The sequence below is a fragment of the Anneissia japonica genome, unplaced genomic scaffold (genome assembly GCF_011630105.1).
Source record: "Anneissia japonica isolate Jap-2015-1 unplaced genomic scaffold, ASM1163010v1 scaffold1706_len32864_cov108, whole genome shotgun sequence".
NCBI lineage: Eukaryota > Metazoa > Echinodermata > Crinoidea > Comatulida > Comatulidae > Anneissia > Anneissia japonica.
This window is the reverse complement of record NW_022726607.1, coordinates 8,596-24,391: the sequence shown is the minus strand read 5'-3', so window position 1 is coordinate 24,391 and position 15,796 is coordinate 8,596. Positions and strand designations below refer to the sequence as shown.

Sequence of the window (15,796 nt, the reverse complement as noted above, 5' to 3'; positions counted from 1 at the left end):
GATAGGGGTTTTCACTTAGTTTAGGTTTTCATTAGTTTTAATAGGAAAAGCATATTGTTTACTTGCACTATTGGTCTACTTGTTATTATTATGCGAATCCAAATATTAAACAGCATTTAATAATTTTTGCTTTACGAGAGAAAAATCCAAAGCAGGAGGTCATCTATTCTTTTATCTCTTTTTTTTTCTTTTAAGAATTACTATGAAGGAGATGAGACAATTTATGCCACTAAATCCACCCAGCAGCCCTCAGCAAGGCAGAAACCCTTGGGGGTCACACATAGGCTTAACCTAGTGAGCCTTGGACACACCCGGTAAGTTTATAGTAATCCACAAATTACACTACTTCTAGAGCCCATTGTGGTTGCAGTGTGGCCTTACACCATAGGCTTAGCCAGCGAGCCGTCCGCTCGTCTTTTGGACGGCCATCAATTGTTTGGGATGGCCACTTTTACCTTTTGACCTAATCAGCTCAGCCTAGCCTAATTGAGCTAGGTCTACCTTTAGCAAATTCTTTATATTCTTCAAATCTATCGAATAATATATTCAATAAAGCTATATCATATTTACGTTTTTTAAAAACAACCTTTATTGGTTGAATGTATATTGTTTTCATACCTATATTCGGTGGGGATTCCCAAAAATATGTTTGATGTACGGTACTATAGAAAATACAACTTAAAAACATTGGCTTTGATGTATTTACTTTTGCATTCAGAACCGTGAGTCCACACCCATCTCTACCCCACTATAACTTGGGCTGAGGTGATAAAATTCGGGGAAATAGTACAGTACCTCTAGATTGCCGGATATGCCACTCTTGTATAGTATAATTCATCATCATCGATCTAATACATTGCTGTGATATATTGTACCATAGAAAATAAATCTTAATTGTCTTTGATGTATTTACTTTACATGTGCCGAAAACCAATCTTATCTTTGCACCCTTTTTCTCATACTTTTCTAATTATAAAAAGGCATGCACACTCGAGTCATGTATTATAGGTAATTCAGATGATGTTTGTGGGCAGAGATACCGGTATATTGCAATAAAATATGATGTACCTTGTCATTTATGCAGTTTATTGCAACAATTTTCAGACAGCTTCTTGACTTAATATGAAATTGCATTGCAGACGAAAAGTGAGGGGACAAACCCCCTCCCCCTTAAAAATATGTCAAGGGTGGACATGTACCTAGCCCCCCCATGATCTGCACCCATGGGTGCATGAGAGTCAAATTTTCGCACCTGAGGGGTGAACATTTTGAGAATAAAAACCTTTGGGTGCCCAGAAAATGCACTTTCATACCTTAAAAACCTTAACAATAATTGTCAAAAATATAATACAATGATTATTTTTCTTAATAAAATTTAGGAATTAATGCCCTCCCTATAGTATTGTTTGAAGGTTTGCATGGCGAAGAGTATAACAATATATAAATTCTTGCGGTACACCACATAGATATCTACATGGTGTACCACAAGAATTATTATATACCGTTTATACTCGATATGAAATGTTATTGGACTGTGGAAGTTCAATAATAGTTGCAGTGATGACGTCACGATTGACTTATAATACAATTTATGAGATTGCGATTGCACCATCTGCACCCCTGCAGTATCCCCCCACCAGTTGCTTCTTCCACCTTAAGCCTGTTTTCCACTAGGCGAATCTGTTCTTGCGAAGCGAAAGCGTTGCTTCATGTGCATTCACATTCCTATCGGAGTTTTTGCGAAGTGAAAAAATGCGCAACCAATCAGAGCTCAGGAAGCTAACCGACGCTTTGATTTGTGCGAATAAATTCGCCTAGTGGAAAACCAGTTTTAGGACCCCTAAAGTTGCCGTGTTAATCTGAACCATAAAGTAAAAACTAAAACAGCAGTTACTTATACTAATACTTTACATAATTTATTCAACACTAAGCATTTGCAGTAACTTCTTCAGGATGCAATGTATCATATGAAAATATCTTAATCTCTTTATTAGCGCATAGTGGTTCCAGGATTTCCAAGTTCAAACATCTTATTGATTTCTACTCGTATGTTAATATGAAAGAAATGGTCTTCAATGGAGAATTTGGTTACGGAAACCAAAAAGAACAATTGGAGACAGGTATGTGCACCCACCCTCCCTATTCATGTGATACTGTAGTTTTTTTTGGGGAAGCATTGAGACCTTGTTTATTTGCGCTACAAGTCTGCCTGTTATTATTATGTGCAAATGCAAAAGAAAAACAAAGCAGTAGTAAGTAAGTTTTACTGTCAGGAGAAAAATCCCTGATATGTTTTTAGGTAAGAAAACTTATATTATTATTAGTAGGCCTATGCCTATATTTATGAAAATCTCACATACGTTTTCCGACTCCCGAGTCTCAGTTGGGTCAGCATGCATAGGGCAGGCCTCACCAACTGTAGTATTAATCGTACGTTTCATATAATGCATATAACTGAGCATCTAATCAAATATTACGGCTTTTAGGCTAATATTCAACACAAAACAAATTTCAGTGGGACGTGTGACGTAACTTTTAGTATAGAGTATGCGCAGACTGTAAGGTAAGGTTAACCAATCAGAAGTGGGAGCAGAAGCCAAATTAAAGCGCTTGGTAACCTAGATACTGCACACATTATCGTAGGCAGAGCATAGCAGCCCAGTGAAGTAGTTCAGTTTTCTTTTTGCTATAAAAATCACCTTCCCCGTGGGTGTATTTTAGTGAACTTTTTGTATGTTGTAGAGATAAAATTTAACTATATATATTCATGGAAAAACGTTTTGTTGCAATTACATCCAACTTTGGTGTTTCAAATCTGTATTTCTGGTTGATTAATATTTTTGCGAGTTAGCTCCCCCTCACTTAGTCATCGAGCCAGTACCCCCACTTCATCTTCGCCCCCCCCGTCAGGGCCCACAATTTCCAGTATCCTTGATTCTCACTGATCATAACTTTACCGATGTGAATATACAATATAAATTTATTAACAACAGTATGTATATTGATCAGATGATTTTTTGAGATGTCTTTTACATGTTAGTTATATGCATTAATCAATTTTTGTCGTTTCAGCAAAATATACCACAATCTATTTCAGAAGTTTTGCACGAAAGACAGAAAAATTCATTTATATACGAAAGCACAGTAAAGTCTATGGTGAGTAGAAGCAGGGCCTCGCTGGTTTCAGATGAAACAATTAAAAGCCAGCAAGTTGAGCAGAGTACCCAGTCCACATATGACAGCATGAATGATGAGTCTAATCTCAATAGCGCCCTCTATGATAGTCAGGAATGCAGTTGAAACATTGAATAGTAACAGTATAGAGGTAACAGAGCATCTTTTAATTTTTTTATGTTAATTTGCTTGAATTTTGTTTTACAATATTGTGAAGTCAGCCTATTGAAAGAGCATCTAAAAAAACAGTCAAAATAAAACATAAAAAATGACTTTGAATGTCATAGTAAGTATCTACTATTGCATGCTTAAAATCTCAATTCTGAATTGTGAATAAAAATAATAGTAAATAAACACAAAGAAACTATGATGAGGTTGTTTACTAAATCCTACCAGGTAGTGTGGCTTCATAGCTCAGTTGTTAGAGTAGTAATCTTAATAATAATATTATTTTTTTTATTTTTCTCATTCTAATTGTAAATTGTAAATTTGAACTAGGGGACCAATGACAGTGCAGTGTTAACTGACTTAACTACAACATATGGATACAAACATTGTCCTTAACCCGCTGAACTTTCAATATAAGGGTTATTCGAGGAGCAAAGTAATCAGAAACCGTTTAAAACCTGCTACTAGCCGGGTTTCAACTGGGGTCTTCAGCACAAGAATACCGACATGAGATAATATTCGAATAGGAAGAATCATAATAATTATATGATTCCTTCTTTTTGAATAAAAGCTCAATTAATTTGCTTGTGTTTTGGTAGTTGCATGGAAATATTGTTCCTTTTATTATAAAGGTAATTTCCATCATTTTAAATTGCATTTTAGGTAATTTTTACATTGTAGAGTATCAGCCTGTAAGTGTGCTTTTATGTTAATTTGCTTTTACAATCAATAATCATGTATTAGGTATTTATGGTGAACATAATTTTCGACGCCATGCCAGACCATAATATAAATATACAAGTTTTCAATAAAACATTGCTCTAATCTGGAATACAGTCCACTCCACCTGATTTTTTTTACTAGATTTAAGGTGAGTGATTTTCATACCCAAGGTGCTCTATTTTTTTCACACCCCTGAAGAGCAGTTTAGGTGAGTGATGGTGTATGGGAGTGCAATCGCTTGCCTCAAATCACAAGCCCAGCACTTAAAATCTTCTTTCAACCAGATTTATATTTTAAAATATCAATTTTTATCAACTATAGAACTGCATCCATCCTCGGTAACACATTTAGCCAATCAATTGATTTTTTTTTTTTTTTGGTAGAATATGTTGCGCATGTTACAAAAATACATGATAATAAACTGTAATTGGAGTACTGCGTGGTACATCTTCACAAATATGATGAGAAAACAACTGTCTTTGTTGTTAAATATTGCACTGATAATTATGGTATAGCAGCAAATCACAATGCAATTGTTGCCATGTGCATTCATGGATAATAGAGATACAGTGTGTATCATTTTTCAAAGACCATTATAAATGCAAAGGTAAAATAAGTAAGAGCTACTAATAATAGAAGGATGGTGGTTGTTTACAATTTCAGATGCATTACCACGGCCAGTTGTGATTTGTATTGCCCATATGGTCAACAAATTGCATGTCATTCGTTACTGGATAAGGATGCATTAATTATGTCATGTCATAACATTAATTATGTCATGTCATAATTAGGTATCAACCACTTTTCAAATCAGATGCATCTTATTAAAGGTTAATAAATACTGAAATATATAATTATCCTTAGAAAATAATATTAAGGACTCATAGAGCTTTGGCAATATATATTTTCGTAAAAAAACATACCCTTCCATATACCATTATTGAAGTTATTATTGTTATTAATAACATGTTTGTTTAATCCCTTACAGGCTACTTCTAGCGAATCTATCAATGATGTTGAAGAAACAAAAAGGTAAGACAGAGTATTATGACAGATTAATGATTATTCATAATTTGTTTTTTATATACTTACATGCATTAAATATATTCTTATTCTGAATGAGAAAGGATATAATTTTGATATTAATATTATTATTCTTATTTTTACTTGTTTTTTTTTTAAATAATTATAATATATTAATGTTTTCTAGTCCAGAGTTTTGTTATTCTAAAAAGTAGATTATTATTTTGAAATAAAGCATTAAATGGTTATTATTCTAAAATTACTGTTTTATTCTTATTTTTATTTATTTTCTAAAAAAATAATAATTATAATTATATAAATTATAATTATATTATTATTATTATTAATATTTTTCAGGAACAGATGTATTTAATTCCCAAAATTTATCATATTCATTTTAATTATTTAATTTCTTGAATAGTGCAATTGAGAGACAGAGGCCTGTAGCCAGTGTGTGCTGGCAGGATGGCCTGATGTGAAGATTCTCTCCACAGCCACACAATGCATGGTGACAGGTGTGGTACCCCTCAAATGATCATATTTGACCTGTTATACTCCTAAATTTTTGCCCACCAGAACCAGAACCTCGACTATTTCTATATGCATATCGCCAAGTAAAGATCGTGTCATATCAAATAGAAAAACAAAAGTGGATGGTGGTTTTGTCTTTAGTTCTGATTCTGGCAGTTCAGCTACTAATGATTCTGTATTGAAAAAAGATAATAACCTAAAGCCTATTCTTTAAAGTGAACATGGTTGACCTGTGACACAGAAGAGCTCATCCTCCGTTAGTTCATCCGTTGTTTGTCTTGCTGCTGGGTGACCAAAACACCTTCCCCTCAGCAGCCAATGTCTGAGGGAGTTGGACCCGATGCAGTTTTTGTCTTGAAGAACACATTCTCGTAAAACTATATTTATCATTGGACACCACCTTGGTATTTCAAAATTTTAAAAAAATTATTTTGGCTAGTAGAGTGTCAACAAAAGTGTTGATGAAGTCAGGGTTTCAATCCTTTGCTGTGTGTTTGGCTTTCCTTGAGCAAAGCACTTTATCTGCATTGCTTCTCTCCCCAGCAGCAACACTTAAGCATGTGGACCGCTGCGGAAAATCGCTTCATATATAAAAAGAAAGATTAAATCTTCTAAACTAAATTTTTAATTTCCCTAATGTTGATGTCCTTTCTTGGTACGGTACCCTGCTTTTTCTTTTACTTGTTTTGTAGCTGTAGTTGTTGTAATTGTATCATTTATAATGTTTTAACGAGAATTTTAAATGTTTCATATTTATATTTTGTATATTACTATTAATCTTTCTGTACATTTCAAATTTTCCTTAAGTTTGCAAATAAAATTATTTTGAATCTAAACCATATTTAAGGGAAAAAAATCTGATTGAATGAACAACACAAAAAACTGTGTCTTATAGAGGATTTTACGAAAACTTGCATTCCATTTATTGTTTGTTTATATATCTTTTTTAATCACTTTGTATTTTAATTCATTAATGAACATAAAAATGAACATGAAACAAATTTGTAAAAAATCTAAAACATTATAATGGAAAAAACAGATAAAAATTCAAATAGCACCTGTCTCTTATACACATCTTTACTGTTTTATTCTTATTTTTATTTATTTTCTAAAAAAATAATAATTATAATTATATAAATTATAATTATATTATTATTATTATTAATATTTTTCAGGAACAGATGTATTTAATTCCCAAAATTTATCATATTCATTTTAATTATTTAATTTCTTGAATAGTGCAATTGAGAGACAGAGGCCTGTAGCCAGTGTGTGCTGGCAGGATGGCCTGATGTGAAGATTAGTTCATGTATGGGAAAAGGGCCCAGAGGCTTACTTTCTCACAAACTTAGCAGTAAATGTTCTGAATTGAGTTACTTCAAAGAAGTATTGTAAATCAAATATTGTTTTTAAAGTAAACTGAATAATTAGGAATAGGCCTACATTTATTTAAGCAACTTATTTAATTGCATACTTGGATTTTACTCCCCGCCAACTAAATTTAAGTGCCTAAAACTATACTAAATAATGTAAACTGAGATACTATATATACATATGTAAATATGGCAATTATGCTAAGAATTAAAATGGCGTGTAATTGTGAGGGTAGGGTAATTATGGTAGGATTAAATGGTATTTCTAAATCCCACAAACCTCCCAAAACACACTGTAGAAAACCAAACAATTCAATTTTGATTGACACACTTGGTAAATCAATAAGAAAATTAAATATTCATAAGCACCTATTTTTTGGTTAAAATATTGATTTTTTTTTGGTGAAAAAATACTTGCAAATACACCACAAACCTCCAAACACACTGCGAACCCCATCCAAACCCTTTAATTACGATTGTAGAACTCTCTTTTTCTAAAAAAAAAAATAATAATAATTTGATGTTCATGGCTTTTTTTTTATCTTTGAATATTTTATCATTGAATATGATACCGGTGCCCTCACGATGCTTAATATAGATCGTTTGACACGTAAAATAAATCTAAGTAAATCTTAAAAGAAAACACGAAAGCCAAAACGTAGGTCGCCTAAGCTAGCCTAGGCCAGGCTGCAGTGACAGAACAGAACATGAGAGAATTTCCATGTGTGTTGTTTTTGCGGTTACCGTTGGGTGCGCATGCGTCTTACTCTCTAGTGGTTATTGCAAAACATGGGCTCATTCGACTGGTTCATTTCGTTGGAACGAATTTTCGTTGAGTATTATTTTCATTCGACTGGTTCGTTAAATCATGGAGGTATACCTATACCTCCATGGTTAAATGGACTTCGCTGACAACGAAAAATAACGTAAACCAGAGTATGGTAATCAGCGTTATCCACGTGAGCCGATTGGTGATTTTTTATTAACATATGCGTTAATATAACTTAGATTAAATTTCATAAAATAAACATTATAATATTTACCCACATGGAGTCAAAAAATTATTGTAGGCAAACAGAATAAAAAAAAATTGATGAAAATATTTTTTTACGAAAAACCCATACAACCACAAGTTAAAACAATCTTGATTACGCAACGTGTATCGCGGTAACTATACAGCCATTTTGTTTTGTCGAGTATTTACAAGTTTTCTATTGTCGTCTTCGTTGAGTAGGATATGTTACCGCTGCGCAGGTGGGCGTGGTTTAACGAAGAACGATTAGTCGAATACGGCCTTTGTATACAGTGTGCTAGACTGGGTTTCAGTCCCTAATCTTTGTCTTTAAATCTATTTTGACACCAATGGCGTCCCATATTACATATTTGCTTGGCGTTTCATAGTATACTTTTTCTTGGATTCGCATAAAAGTTTCTCGATATATACCGTCGCTGGTGGCGCTCTCCAAAATTAACTTATACTATGAAAACCTATAATTAGAGACTTGTGGCAAGTCTAACAGTGTGCTTGCTGCACAGCTAACTTTGGGCGATCTTACGTCATCGCAGCTTTCGCGGCCAGTTTGGAATTGGCTTCCTCTCCGATGACGACGGACTGAGCAACAACACAAAGATATCGAACTTCTTGAAATTTGACTGTTTTGTACGATCGCCGGCCGCCGCAGTATATTCCAACATTGAATCGATAATTAATAGTTAATACTCTAAACAAAGTCATATGACCATTGACAACTATGGCTTGGCTAGGCCTAGCTTGGCTTGGTCTAGCCGAAATTGGTCTAGGCCTAGCTTGGCTTGGTCTAGGCCTAGCTTGCCTAGCCTGGCTACGACGAATCAAGGCAGTCGCGAGAAATTAGTACTGAGGCTAAATCAAATTTTGCCTTGGGTGCCCTTTTATACTTGAAATTTTGGCCTTGGTGCCTTTCCATTTGGCCCTGGTGCCTTTCAAACTCATGTCATACCGCAGGCCATTTGGCCTGCCCATAAAATCCCCAAATTCGAGGCCTGCACTGTCATTTGGGGCCATTTTTTCCTGGGTCATTTTTCCGGGGAAATTCTTACCATACCCCCGAAAACAACCACCCACTGTTAACGTGAGAGGTAAATGGCTAAGAAAGCTTATACAATTGTTCAAAATAGTGTTTATTTATCCTAGCATTCTCCTTGGATTGTATGCTTCGTAATTGAAGTGATCATCACCATCCTATTTGGGTTCTTTACTAGATTTAGGGTGAGTGATTTTCATACCAAAAGTGCTCTATTTTTTTCACATCCCTGAAGAGGAGTATAGGTGAGTGATAGTGTGGTCCCTATACAGAATTTTTTTAGTAGACATAGATAGTTTGTAGTAGACAAAGTCTATTTTTTTTAGACGATAATAGGCTGTTAATAGATTTTTCATGTCTACTAAGGATTTCCTCCTTTAGTACTACCTTAGTAGTAACTTAGTAAGCTTTGTCTACAGATGATAGATCACAAATAGTTTATTAATAGTTTATACATATCTATTTATTACCGTAGTTGGTATTTATTATAGATGGGCATAACAAAGGGTTGGCAATAGTAATATATCTATTTATGTGCTAAATAGTTGTTATCAATTTATAATTTTAAGTTCATAATTTTATAAGTAGGTTTGTGTCTAGCTATTTAAGAAGATATTATGTAGACCCAATAATTAAATAAAATTAACATATTATTAGCAGATTCTAATTAGTTTTTGTCAATCTATTAAGGGGACTGATAGAAATATTTTTACTTTATAAATAGACCACTGATAGGTAGATGGTAATATAGTTTAATAATAGTGATTGTTTTTGAAAACCTCAGCGAAATATGCTAGTGAGGCGAAAAACTACTAAAATCTACTGAAAACCTACATATTAGTAGGCGTTTAATAGTCAGTAGGGCTAAATCTACTAAGTGCCATATGGCTAAATCTACTAAAAATGAGCAATGTCTACTAAGGAATTTCGGTATGAGGGAGTGCAATCGCTTGCCTCAAATCACAAGCCAGCACCTAAAAACTTTGTTCAACCAGATTTCTATTTTAAACTATCAATTTTTATCAACTATCCAAAAAAACTACATCCATCCACAATAACACAGTTAGCCAATCAAGCCTTGATTTTGTTTTGGGAGAATATGTTGCGCAGTATGGTATGGTACTGTACGTCTTCACAAATATGAGGAGAAAGCAAAAATCTTTACTGTACAAAGTTGCACTGATAATTATGGTATAGTTAGCAAATCACACATAGGGCGATAGTTACCATTAGCTGGTATCATTTCTCAGCGACCATTGAAAAAATGCAGGGTAAAACTAAAATAAATAAGAATGATGCTAGTTATATTGTTTACAATTTCTATTTGCAAAACCAGTTGAGATTTGTATTCAACTTTGGTCAACAAACTGCATGTCACTCTGTTCCGTCGCTCCATTACCGGAAAGATGCATTATTTATGTCGTATCATTAATATGTATCAACCACTTTTCAAATCAAAGGTAGCTCAATAAAGGTTTATGAATACTGAAATATATAATTATCCTTAGAAACTTATTTAAAGAATTCGTAGAGCTTTGGCAATATCTATTTTGGTAAAAAAAAAACCATGTCAATTTTGCGTCACTGTTACTGAAGTTACAATTATTCATATTTCATATTTCTGATGGATAATTTTTGTAAGGTACATATTTTTAGAAAGAAAGTAGTAGTAGTAATAGACACTTGGTAAGGTGTTTGTTGGTTGAGAATATATTTTCTGTACATCTGTTTAAAAGTTTAAATTACTGTATTGGAAATGTCCTTTAATAATTGTTTCCGTGACAGGAATTGAACCCATGACCCTGGGATAGCAAAGCAAGTATCTTTCTACCAAGATTTCCAGGTTCACTAATTATTTATTATTAATGATGATGATAATAATCTTGGGAGAAGATTTTGATGTCATTTGTTGTGAACAATTTAATGTGGCTAATATTTCATTTTTAGTATATACATTCTCTGTGTGAGGTCTTATTAGCAACAAGCAAAAAACAGTTATCATGGATTTAAAGAATTTCTAACTAGCAGTTAATTTAGATTCACTGTACTGTACCCTTTCATTACCATTATTATTATTGTCCTTTACACTAGCTTACTTCTAGTGAGTCCATCAATGATGTTAAAAAAATAGACAGAGTATATGACAGATTAATGATAATTTATTGTTTTCTTTTTATTTACTAATACATGCATTAAATAGATTCTTATTTTGAAATGAGCATTAAAGGATATTATTTTAATATTATTACTATTTTTATTTTATTTTATGTATTTACTATACATGTATTTACTAATACATGCATTAAATAGATTCTTATTTTGAAATGAGTATTAAAGGATATTATTTTAATATTATTACTATTTTTATTTTATTTAAAAAAAATAATATTAATGTTTTCAGTAACAGATTGTTTATTCCCAAAATTTATCATATTCATTTTAATTATTTATTTTGTTAAATAGTGGTTTGCGAGACAAGGCCTGTAGCCATTGTGTGATGACAGGATGTGTGGCCTGTAGATCTGAAGATTCTCTCCACAGCCACGTAACATGCACAGTGATAGGTATGGTACCCCTCAAATTATCAACATTTGACCTCCACTTATGCATAGCACCAAAATGTGTGTGATATCAAATAGAAAAACAAAGTGCATGGTGGTTTGTTCTCATATTTTCATATATCATTCATTTTGCCTTAACATAAAAGCAATACTGAAATACAAGAAGTACAGTAAAGCTGCAAGGCAGGTTTGCTGAAATGTTATAAAATAAATAACAGTCAAAGTCTTTTAAACCACGTAAAGAGAAAGCCGTCTAATTTTAAACGAGGAACATAAGGAACTCATTCCATTTATTGTTTGTTTATATCTTGTGTTCTTAATTCTAATTTTATTATTCTTAAATGACGAAAAATCGCCAAAATTATATTTCTTAAATACCGAAATAATATAATGTAAAATATGTTGGTATAACGATAACGATGCATTAATTACTGCACAGTAGTAAACACTTTTCCACTGTAGTTATAAAGCAGCAGACAAAGCCCACCTGGCTATTGACCTTTAACCTGATAGTGAGCTACTCAAACTGAAGCAAATGTCCTGTGACCGGCTGTAATAATAAAGCATGTTTATACTTCAGACATAGCCTGATACTGAATACATCATAATCAATACAATTATCATCAGCATTATCCTCATCATATTTTTATATATTATTTTCATCATTAATCACCATCATTAAAGCCAGGTTCCAGATACGAAAAAATTATTGATATGTTAATTGTACAACTGCTTTTTCTGACACAAAAAAGCTGTTTAAAGAGAAACAGTGAAAATAGGTGCTTATACACCTTTTTTGTATCTGAGAAAAATCAGTTGTACAAATTATCAAAACATTTTTTTCGTTAATACGGAGCCTGCTTTTAGCATAATCATCTTCATCTTTATCATCATTATTATACTTATAATCATTATCATCATTATTATTATCATTATCATTTATTATTAACATCCTCAGTACAGGTCAGCAAATGTTTAATTAAATAGTTAAGCTCTGTCCAGATTATTGGAAAAAAATCTGTTGTCATGATGTGATGATTATAATGATAATAATAATAATAATAATAATAATAATAATAATGATAATAATTAATTACATAATCATCATTTTAATACCAGTAACATTTTTATCATTTTTTAATTTAACCTCAGATCAGTACATATCAGCAAATGTCTAATTAAATGGTTAGATTATTAATAATACAAATAAAATGCTAAGGATTTATATAGCGCCAAATCCAAATCAGTGGTCAAAGACGCTGTGCACCCATCTTGATTAATTATGATTTAATTATTTTTGAATTAGATTCTCAGTACTGAACGTCAATGATGCAGACTGTGACCATCATCGGAAGAGCAGCAGTCCTGTAATGATCCAAATGGGCAACACCTAGCTGGCTGGGGGTCATGACCCCCACTACATAACTAAAAAGACAAATCAAATGAAGCTTAGTCACACACCGGATTGGAAGCAATGTTTACAAGGGCGCCCTCGGTCATCAAAGTCTGTTACAGAAAAGTAAATGTCATTTAGTCTTTATAAATTGCACAGATAGAAATTTTGAAATAGTAATGTAATCATTTAAAACAACAAAAAATTGGTTTAGCAACATAGTACAGTATATTGTATAGCTAGTATAAAAATGTGTTGAATTGTTTTATTTTCACAGAAAGCAGCTGAAAATTAGAAACATTAATTCAGCTCGTCCATGACTAGAACATGTTGCTAGTAAGTGAAAACAATTTTTTCTAGACATACTGCCTGTGTTATAATGACAAATTTAAGGAAATGAAAGTTAGTGTAACACACAGCCTTTCCCTTTAATGCCCTCTCCAATTAAATACCAATTTGTTGAGACCAGTATATCTGTCTCTTATACACATCTAGATGTGTATATTTGATGATTATTTTTCAGATCGTCATTTAGTTCCATCTCCTGCTTCATCGATGTACTCCTTGAATGATGCCTGTTCATCGTACGAGCAAAGTTGTTTACACCAAGCTCCCCAACACAACATCAATACTCAACGAGTGACAACACATCCATCCTATCAAGGCCAAGCCTGTCCACCATCACCTTTCAATATGACAGTAAAGTAAATGTTTTTGCTCAATAATTTCTTCTTTTTTTTTCTAATTTTTACGAAACTTTTTACATACTTTGTTAAAAGCGTGGCTCATCATTCCCTATCTAGAGAATTATAACATTTATTATATTTAATTTAATATTTTCATATTTATAATAAAACCCAATTTTATCTTAAGCTACAGTTCTTTAACAGAGCTCAGATATTTAAGTTTTGAAGTTTATTTATTTGATCTAAATAACGTAAAACCTCAAATTGAAGCCCTGGGCTTCTTTTACTTTAGTGAACTTTTGATGGGCTTCATTTTTAAGCTACTTTTGCAAAGTAAAGATGGGGCTTCTTTTCAAAATGAATGCTGTAAATTTTGGGAATTACTTCTATATGACAATAAATAGGGCCACTTTAACATCAATCTGTATCATGCAGTGTATTAACCGACGTCTTTTTAATTTAATTCTTTTTCTTTGAAATTCATGTACAGTGTATGTACTGCACTATCTCAAAAAAAGAAAAAGCCGCCTTGCTAAATTGAAAAGAAGCCCATGGTCGTCTTTTCGAGATGGGTTTCTTTTCGAGGCTACTTTTGCAAACTAAAGAGGGGGCTTCAATTTGAGATGGGCTTCTTCTCAAGATTAAGCCCATTGGGCTTCTACTCGAGGTTTTGTGGTATATCAATACTAATTTTTTCAATTATTGTACCACGAGACTCATTTTGTCATGACAGCTCACATATTCTTGGCAAAGTCTTATAAATTTTGCTGGTAATCAATACAAAATATTTTACTATAATTTTTGGTAAAAAAGTATAACTAAATCAGCAAAGACGGAATGATTTCAATTTGTATCTCATTGGAAAAAATGACCATTTATTATGCAATTCTTTGTTTTTATTTAACATAATTTTAACAAATTATATAAGCACATCATGACTATATATGGGCACATCATGACTATATATGTGCACATCATGACTATATATGGGCACATCATGACTATATATGGGCACATCATGACTATATATGGGCACATAACTATATATGGGCACATCATTACTATATATGGGCACCTCATGACTATATATGGGCATATCATGACTATATATGGGCACATCATGACTATGGGCATAGAAATATTTTGTCAAATGAAATTTGATAGTGTGTGAGGTAAATTGCCACCGATTATTACAATTATTACAACCAAGCAGTACTTGGTAAAGACAAACTTGATATCTTGCTTTGAACAATATCACATATTTTTGGATCCACACAAGGCACTGACCCCAGAGCAACACTGCTGTTCTTGTTCTTGTACTTGTACTTGTTACCAACGCAAAACTTCAAAAGCGTCCAGCGTCGCTAGTTTTGAATGAAAACAAAACTTTTTTGTACACAAACTAAAGGTGATTTAAAAAAAAAAAAAAAAAAAATGGTCATCGCTCTTTTTTTAAGTTGGACCTCGGGGTTCCCCACACACTTACAAAACAAAATAGGGGTTTGAGCAAGGACTGTACATTACTGCCATTACCACTAATAGTGCCCGTTGCATGGATGGCTCGGTCGGTTTTTAAGGATGTGTTCTAATGAACTTGTGTTGTGAGTTCGAATTGCATCTTGATATTCAGTTATAATTTTTTCCAATTTTAATAAATTTTATTTTTTTCAATTTTAAAAATATTTTGATTTTGTATTAATTAAACATTCTAAATAATATTTTTTTGTTATTAGCTCTTCAAAAAAAAACCTCAATGTAATAACTTGCGCCTCTACCGTATTTAAGCGTGGAGGAATGCGCGGACGAGTGAGCAGTTGCTGTTGTTTATTGTTGGTTGTTTTATTGTTGTTAATTTGTATGTTGTTGGGGAGATTTATTTTTTCTCTATAGTAATGCTTTATTGAGTTTTGACAGTTCTTGTAAATTTTACCTAATACTTTTTAAATTTAAACAGATTAAATTTTTGTGTTTTTTGATCATGGCATAAATAGGAAGAATTTGAAAAATCTACAATTGCAAATTCGATAACTAATTTGTTGTTTTGGCCCTATTGTAGTTTACCTAAATATATTTCATTTCTTTTTGTAATTTACTGTGAGAA

At 32.6% G+C, this 15,796-nt stretch overlaps 2 long non-coding RNA genes across 5 annotated transcripts in view; both read left to right on the top strand.

The window, feature by feature from the left end:
• The window catches only part of LOC117113319, a 9,018-nt gene extending 3,920 nt beyond the window's left edge, over positions 1-5,098 (top strand). Inside the window, exons 4-7 of one of the 2 annotated variants that reach the window (XR_004446187.1) lie at positions 196-314; positions 1,995-2,120; positions 3,073-3,325; positions 5,054-5,098. This is a non-coding gene — a long non-coding RNA (uncharacterized LOC117113319). Of the gene's footprint in view, positions 1-195; positions 315-1,994; positions 2,121-3,072; positions 3,326-4,086; positions 4,569-5,053 lie in introns of those variants that run through there. The other variant, XR_004446186.1, reaches the window with a different exon arrangement.
• Positions 5,099-8,174: 3,076 nt separating this feature from the next.
• LOC117113318 lies at positions 8,175-14,138 on the top strand. Of its 3 annotated transcripts, none has more exons than XR_004446185.1 (5): positions 8,175-8,673; positions 9,166-11,619; positions 12,923-13,135; positions 13,287-13,345; positions 13,533-14,138. It is a non-coding gene; the product is annotated as an uncharacterized LOC117113318 (long non-coding RNA). The 3 variants fall into 3 exon arrangements; XR_004446184.1 differs by having other exon boundaries at positions 8,205-10,898; positions 11,519-11,619; XR_004446183.1 differs by having other exon boundaries at positions 8,493-11,619.
• Positions 14,139-15,796: the final 1,658 nt, after the last annotated feature.